The sequence below is a fragment of the Apium graveolens genome, chromosome 2 (assembly GCF_009905375.1).
Source record: "Apium graveolens cultivar Ventura chromosome 2, ASM990537v1, whole genome shotgun sequence".
Taxonomy (NCBI): Eukaryota; Viridiplantae; Streptophyta; class Magnoliopsida; order Apiales; family Apiaceae; genus Apium; species Apium graveolens.
This window is the reverse complement of record NC_133648.1, coordinates 218,074,305-218,081,974: the sequence shown is the minus strand read 5'-3', so window position 1 is coordinate 218,081,974 and position 7,670 is coordinate 218,074,305. Positions and strand designations below refer to the sequence as shown.

General features: G+C 38.8%; 1 non-coding gene across 1 annotated transcript; it reads right to left on the bottom strand.

Moving 5' to 3' along the window:
* Positions 1-4,889: 4,889 nt before the first annotated feature.
* LOC141709661 (small nucleolar RNA R71) lies at positions 4,890-4,996 on the bottom strand. The gene has a single exon (XR_012570226.1). It is a non-coding gene; the product is annotated as a small nucleolar RNA R71 (small nucleolar RNA).
* Between the last annotated feature and the right edge of the window lie 2,674 nt (positions 4,997-7,670).

The window sequence follows — 7,670 nt, the reverse complement described above, 5'->3', positions numbered from 1 at the left end:
GATAAGAGTGCAAAATAGAAAGGAAATAATGTTTAAAGGTCAACGAAAGACCCAAAATTTTCTGACCTTGATTCAGGCTAAGTGATTGTTAAATAAAAGTAGCGAGGCCTACTTGGCTTATGTGATGGATACTAAGAAGGAAGTTACCAACTTACAGGACATACCAATAGTAAATGAATTCAAGGATGTGTTTCCAGAGAAAAACTAGGATTTCCACCCGACAGAGAAATAGAGTTCACTATAGAATTAGCACCAGGGACGACACCAGTATCTAAGGCCCCTTATAGGCTGGCCCTAGTTGAGATGAAGGAACTAGCTTCTCAACTGCAAGAATTATTAGATAACGGGATGATATGACCCAGTGTGTCACCATGGGGTGCACCAGTACTGTTTGTAAAGAAAAAGGATGGTAGTATTAGATTATGCATAGACTACCGAGAGCTGAATAAGCTGACTATCAAGAATAGGTTGAAGGGTTTTTAGCACATAAACGCAGCAAAAACGTAAATTTAATCTTTAAAAAAACGAAACCCTCCGCAGGATCCATGTGAAAAATAATATTTAATTCGTAGTTCAGTATGTTTACCTTAAGAAGCTTTACGTTAATGGAAAGATGGAGGTCTTTAATGGTGATCCAAAAATGATGAACGAAGATCCTTAGCAGCTGCTCCTCAAGTGTGAAGCACTCCACCGGTATCCACCAAGAAAATGATGTAATGAAGGAGGAGGCGATGGAGAGAATTAGGGTTTTATAAATCTTTTTAGATGAGGCAAAAATAGGGTTTATAATAGTATATTTATAGGCAAAATTTTCAGCTGAAAATTTTCCCATAAAAATTTTATTATTATTAACCCTTTTATTCTCACTAATAATTAAAACACCTTTTAATTATTAATCCTTTTTCTAAACTCTTTAGAAATAATTCTCTCACTTGATTTAATTTCCAAAAATTAAATTCTTAATTAATAATATTAAGAACCTTTTCTTAATTAATTTATAATCAATTAAATCTTATTTAATCAATTATTAAATTTGCCAATTAATTATTTATTTCATAAATAAATAATTATCAGCCATTATTAATTAATTCCTCCACCATTAAATCATTCTTTTTTATGGTGTGACCCTGTAGGTTCAATATTAAGCCGGTAGTAGAAATAAATAATAATAAAACTATTTTATCATTATTTATATAAATTCTCTAATTCATTAAATATGATTAATTAATTAATCATATTTATTCTACATCGTGAGGGATACTTCTCAGCATATCGCGACTATCCGGATAATACGAATTCACTGCTTAGAATACCAAGAACCTATTCAGTGAGTAGTTACCGTACAATCAATTCCTTCTACCCTGCAATGTCACGATTAAATACAAGGCATGGAACTTGTGTCAAGCCTATCTTATTTAATCACTTGCTTTCCCATTCACTATGCTTAGTTCTATTTAATGTAAATTATAAACTCCTTTCTAATTCCATTCACTCTGGTTAGAGATTCCTGAACTAGCATAAGTGGATCAGTATTGTACATTCTCTTCCTTCACTGGAATGGGTAGATCCTTTATTGATCATACACTATCTTCGTGTACAAATTCCTATACCCAGTAGAGCCCTTATAATTGTCCCTTTAGACTAAGAACTAAACCAAAGTATAGTTCAGTGTACACAAGATGACTATGATGACCTCAAGTCTAAGGATACTTGTACAACTATCACTATATGAACAACTGTTGACACATGAGTGAACTCCATCAGTTGTTCAGCTGTGTGAGTCATGTTCAGTGAACTTATTCTATAATAAGCACCTACATACTAGCTATAGTGTCACCACACAAATATATATGAGAATAAACATCCTTCATAATGAAGCAAGCATAGTATGTACCGATCTTTGCGGATTATTAATTACCAGTTAGTAATCCTACGACCAGGAACTATTTAAGTTTAGAGTTATCATCTTTTAGGTCTCATTATTATGATCTCATCACAATCCATAAAAAGCTTTACTCTAAACTGTGGTATATCTTATTTAAACATTTAAATAGATAGAGCCCGCAATAAAAACAAAACAAGTCTTTTATTAATATCAATGAAATCAAAACAGATTACATAAAAGTTATTCCTAAATCCTCATACATGATTGGACTTAGGACATATCTCTTTCAATCTCCCACTTGTACTAAAGCCAATCACTCTGGTATCTAATACCCATCTTGTCTTTATGACAATCAAAGTGACTCTGAGAAAGTGGCTTTGTGAGTGGGTCTGCTACGTTGTTATGTGTGTCAACTCTCTCGACGTTGACATCTCCTCTTTCAACAATCTGAATTGTACCACCATTCAGAGTAAACACGTACCCTGACATGGATTTGCTATCACTCTCTGATTGAAAACTAGAGTCAGTATAACCCTCTATTTTCAACTCAGATTCACCACCAAAAACAAGAAAAATGTCCCGAGTCCTTCGCAAGTACTTAAGGATGTTTTTCACTGCTTTCCAGTGGTCTTCACCTGGATTGGACTGATATCTGCTCGTCACACTAATTGAATAAGTAACATCAGGCCTTGTACACAACATCGCGTACATGATAGATCCTATTGCTGAAGCATAAGGAATCTTACTCATACGCTCTCTTTCCTCAGGTGTCTTAGGAGACATTTTTTCAGAAAGGGACACTCCATGGCTCATCGGTATGAGACCTCTTTTGGAGTTTTCCATGCTAAACCTTTTAAGCACTTTCTGGATGTATGTACCTGATAAGTGGCATTTTATACCACTTAGAACGTCTTAAAATGGCTTAAATTGGTGTCTTGAAATCAAGTATTTTGTGTATTTGATGCATTTTTCTAGTGTTTATGCATTTCAGGGTATTAGTTGCATTTCGGAGGAGGAATCATCAAGAATAAGCCTTGGCATGTGTTCACCATTGCGAGAGGAAAAGAACGGGCAGATTACGGCGAAGAAACGGAGCAAACCTGGATTTTTTCCAGTAGGGTCCTGCGCGCCCGCGCAGCAATGCTGAGCGGCCGCGCAGCAGCCTTGCGCGCCCGCGCAGAAATGCTGAGTGGCCGCGCAGGGTCGGGGAAAAGGATAAATTATTTTAGACTTCTACTTCTGTTTGGCTTCCAACTTCTATGTAATCTGAGTTTTATGGGACTATTATATAAGTAGATTTGAGACGTTTTCACAAAAGAAAAAAGGAGATTATGTTTTAGATTGTGTTTTGCGCAAGAAGCGAAGGAGATAAGGAAGAAGGCCGATTTAGTACACCGCAATGAAGAGGAAGCATATATTCTTGTGATTCTTGTTTCGTTGTAACGTTGGATGCTAGTTTTCTTGCTTTGACTTATTTACTCTTGTGACGTACTCTGTTTTAATATAATTAGTTTAGTTATTATTTTCTTGTGTTGTTTATCATGATTTCATATGAACCCATGATGGCGATAAGTTCTATTATGGGCTAATCGTGATCATGGGGTTGCAACGGATTTATTATGAAATTCTTTAGTTAATTGTTTAATACTTTAGTGTGTGATGATTGCATGATATCTAGTATTGGTTGTGCGTATTCGTCTTATGTGCGTCGCGAACATATAAGATAGGGTGTTAATCTCTTGTGAAGCGACGGTGGATCTTGAGATTTAGAACTTGCCATGCTAGCATAGGTTCATGTACGTTGTGCATGATTAGTGGGTAACTCTAACAGTTTTATTTGCCCTATGTAATCAAAGAAATAACTTGTGCTTAAATCATTGTGTTGTCAATTTCTGTAGACATATAGGAACTCAACATAATTGATGACTATTCAACTTCTATCTTAATTGTGGATATTTGGTAGAATGGTATTAGTACAATGAAAGTTGGCTTTTATCAGTTCCGTGTTATTCGATTAATATCATCACTGTCACATGCTAAAGGTAATAACAATGGCTATAGAAGGAAGTAATAATGAAGTTGTGATCTCATGAGTGTTTTATTATTGATAAATTGAAGTGTTAGTTAAGTGGTTAACTAAGTAGTTAATTATAATTAATATTTAATCAACAATTTTAAGTGTTATCTTAACATTGAGAAGTAATCATACATTGGTGAGTGAGTTTAATTAGACAATAACTTAGTCTGAGTCTCTGAGGGAACGAACTAGAAAGTATTCTATATTACTTGCGAACGCGTATACTTGCGTGAATATTAGTGCATGTTTTCGCCCTAACAAGTTTTTGGCGCCGCTGCCGGGGAACTCGGCGTATTTGTTTAGTTTATGTACTTACCATCATTGGTCATTAGGACTCAGTGATTAGGACATAGTAGTTAATTACTCTTTTCGGTTGTGTTTCAGGTACTTTAGCAAGCGTTTATGCAAACTCGTTCTCGTGCTCGCAAGAGGACCTTAGATACAGCTGAGGAGAAAGACGAAGTTCTTGATACTCCGGAGAAGTTAGATTTTGAGGATTCGAATTCAGGAACTGAGCAGAAAGAACCAGTAAACATGGGAGATCGTATTGTTCAAGCTGATCCAGCTCTTATGGATTTTTCTCGGCCTAAAATTGATGACATTCAGTCAAGCATCCTTCATTCGGCTATTCAAGCTAACACCTTTAAAATCAAGCCGGGCACTATTCAGATGGTGCAGAATTCTGTTTCTTTTGGAGGAGCGGCAACTGAAGACCCCAACATGCACATAAGGAATTTTGTCGAGATCTGCAGCACTTTTAAGTATAATGGCGTGACTGATGAGGCTATCAAGTTGAGGCTTTTCCCATTCTCACTGAGGGATAAGGCTAAAGACTGGTTACATTCTGAACCAGCTGGGTCCATCACTACGTGGCAAGATCTTGCGCAAAAGTTTCTGGTGAAGTTTTATCCAATGGCAAAGACTGCTGCTATGAGGAGTGCTCTTACTCAGTTTGCGCAGCAACCTACAGAATCTATGTGCGACGCTTGGGAACGCTACAAGGAAATGTTGAGAAAATGTCCACATCATGGAATGCCGGATTGGATGGTAATCACTGGTTTTTATAATGGTTTGGGGGCCCAATCTCGGCCCATGCTCGATGCAACAGCTGGAGGAGCCTTATGGGCTAAAAGCTATACTGAGGCGTATAATCTTATAGAGACAATGGCTGAAAATGAGCATCAAAACCCAACTCAGAGGATGACGTCAGGCAAGGTCGCAGGTATTCTGGAAGTTGATGCAGCCACCGCTATTGCAGCCCAGCTCCAAGCGCTATCAATGAAGGTTGATTCTTTGGCTACATATGGAGTTAATCAAATAGCTATGGTTTGTGAGCTTTTTACAGGTTCTAATGCTACGGATCAGTGTTCTCTTGTCAACGAATCTGTTCAGTATGTGAATAATTATCAGCGATAACAGCAGCCTGTGCCAGCAACCTATCATCCTAACAACAGAAATCATCCAAATTTCAGCTGGGGAAATAATCAGAATGCTATTCAGCCACCATATCAGCAAGGAGTGAGTAAACAGTTTAACCCACCTGGATTCCAGCAACCACAGCAATATGCTACAAGGCAATCATATCCTCAACAGGGAAGTGCAGCTGCACCTACTAGTGCTGATTTTGAGGAACTTAAGCTATTGTGCAAGAGTCAGGCGGTTTCTATCAAGACCTTGGAAAATCAAATCGGTCAATTAGCCAATGCAGTACTCAATCGTCAACCTGGCACTCTTCCCAGTGACACGGAAGTACCAGGCAGGAAGGAAGCTAAAGAGCAAGTCAAGGCTATTACCTTAAGGTCTGGAAAAGTAGCTGATGCTGAAAAGGCAAAAGAAGTCGAAGCTGAAGTTAGAGATGAACAATCTAAGCAAAAGGAGAAAGTGGCGGAACCAAAGAAGACTACTGTTGAACACACTCTGCCTGAGGCTAATACAGGGGAGAAACAGCTCTATCCTCCACCACCTTTTCCTAAGAGATTGCAGCAACAAAAGCTGGATAGACAGTTCGGGAAGTTTCTGGAGGTGTTCAAGAAACTTCACATCAATATACCTTTCGCTGAGGCTCTGGAACAAATGCCTAGTTATGCGAAGTTTATGAAGACTATTCTTTCAAGGAAGGTGAAACTGGATGACCTTGAAACCGTTGCTCTCACGGAAGAATGCAGCGCTGTTCTGCAGCAAAAGTTACCACCAAAACTGAAAGATCCAGGAAGCTTCACCATTACTTGCACCATTGGCAATCTAACTTTTGACAAGTGCCTTTGTGATTTGGGAGCAAGCATTAATCTGATGCCCTTGTCGATCTTTAAAAAGCTGGATCTGCCTGATCCAAAACCCACATACATGTCGCTACAATTGGCGGACCGTTCCATTACTTACCCAAGGGGCATAGTTGAGGATGTGCTCGTCAAGGTGGATAAGCTCTTCTTTCCTGCAGATTTTGTTATTCTGGATTTTGAGGAAGATAAGAAGATTCCCATAATCTTGGGGAGGCCTTTCTTGGCTACTGGCCGTACCTTGATAGATGTGCAAAAAAGGGAACTTACTATGCGGGTCCAAGATCAGGATGTGACCTTCAACGTATTCAAGGCAATGAAATTCCCTACAGAAGATGAGGAGTGTTTAAAAGTGGATGTGATTGATTCCGCAGTTACTTCGGAACTCGATCACATGCTAATGTCTGATGCATTGGAAAAGGCCTTAGTGGGGGATTTTGACAGCGATGATGAAGATAGCAACGAGCAATTACAATATCTGAACGCTTCTCCATGGAAGCGAAAGCTCGACATACCATTTGAATCTCTTGGTACTTCTGACCTTAAGAATGCTGAAGGGAAGCTCAAACCATCAATAGAGGAAGCACCTATCTTGGAGCTCAAACCATTACCTGAACACTTGAGGTATGCTTTTTTAGGTGATTCATCTATGTTACCTGTTATTATTTCAGCTGACCTTTCAGGTAGTGAGGAAGACAAGCTCTTAAGGATTTTGAGAGAATTCAAATCGGCTATAGGATGGACCATAGCAGACATCAAGGGGATAAGTCCTTCATATTGTATGCATAAAATTCTGTTAGAGGAAGGTAGTAAGCCAACTGTGGAACAGCAGCGAAGACTGAACCCGATCATGAAGGAGGTGGTGAAGAAAGAAATTCTGAAATGGCTAGATGCAGGCATCATTTATCCTATTTCTAACAGCTCGTGGGTGAGCCCCGTGCAATGTGTACCTAAGAAAGGAGGTATCACCGTGGTCGCAAATGAAAAGAATGAGCTCATCCCTACTCGAACAGTTACAGGATGGAGAGTATGCATGGATTATAGAAAATTGAACAAAGCCACAAGGAAGGATCACTCCCCTCTCCCATTCATTGATCAAATGCTTGACAGATTGGCGGGACATGAGTATTTTTGTCTTCTGGATGGTTATTCCGAGTATAATCAGATTTGTATTGCACCAGAGGATCAGGAAAAGACTACCTTCACTTGTCCATTTGGCATATTTGCTTTTCGTAGAGTTTCGTTTGGGTTATGTGGCGCCCCAGCCACCTTTCAGAGATGTATGATGGCTATATTCTCTGACATGATTGGAAATAACGTCGAAGTGTTCATGGATGACTTCTCCGTCTTTGGACACTCATATGATGAATGTTTGAATAATCTGCGCGCCGTACTCAAAAGATGCGTGGAAACTAATTTGGTGCTTAATTGG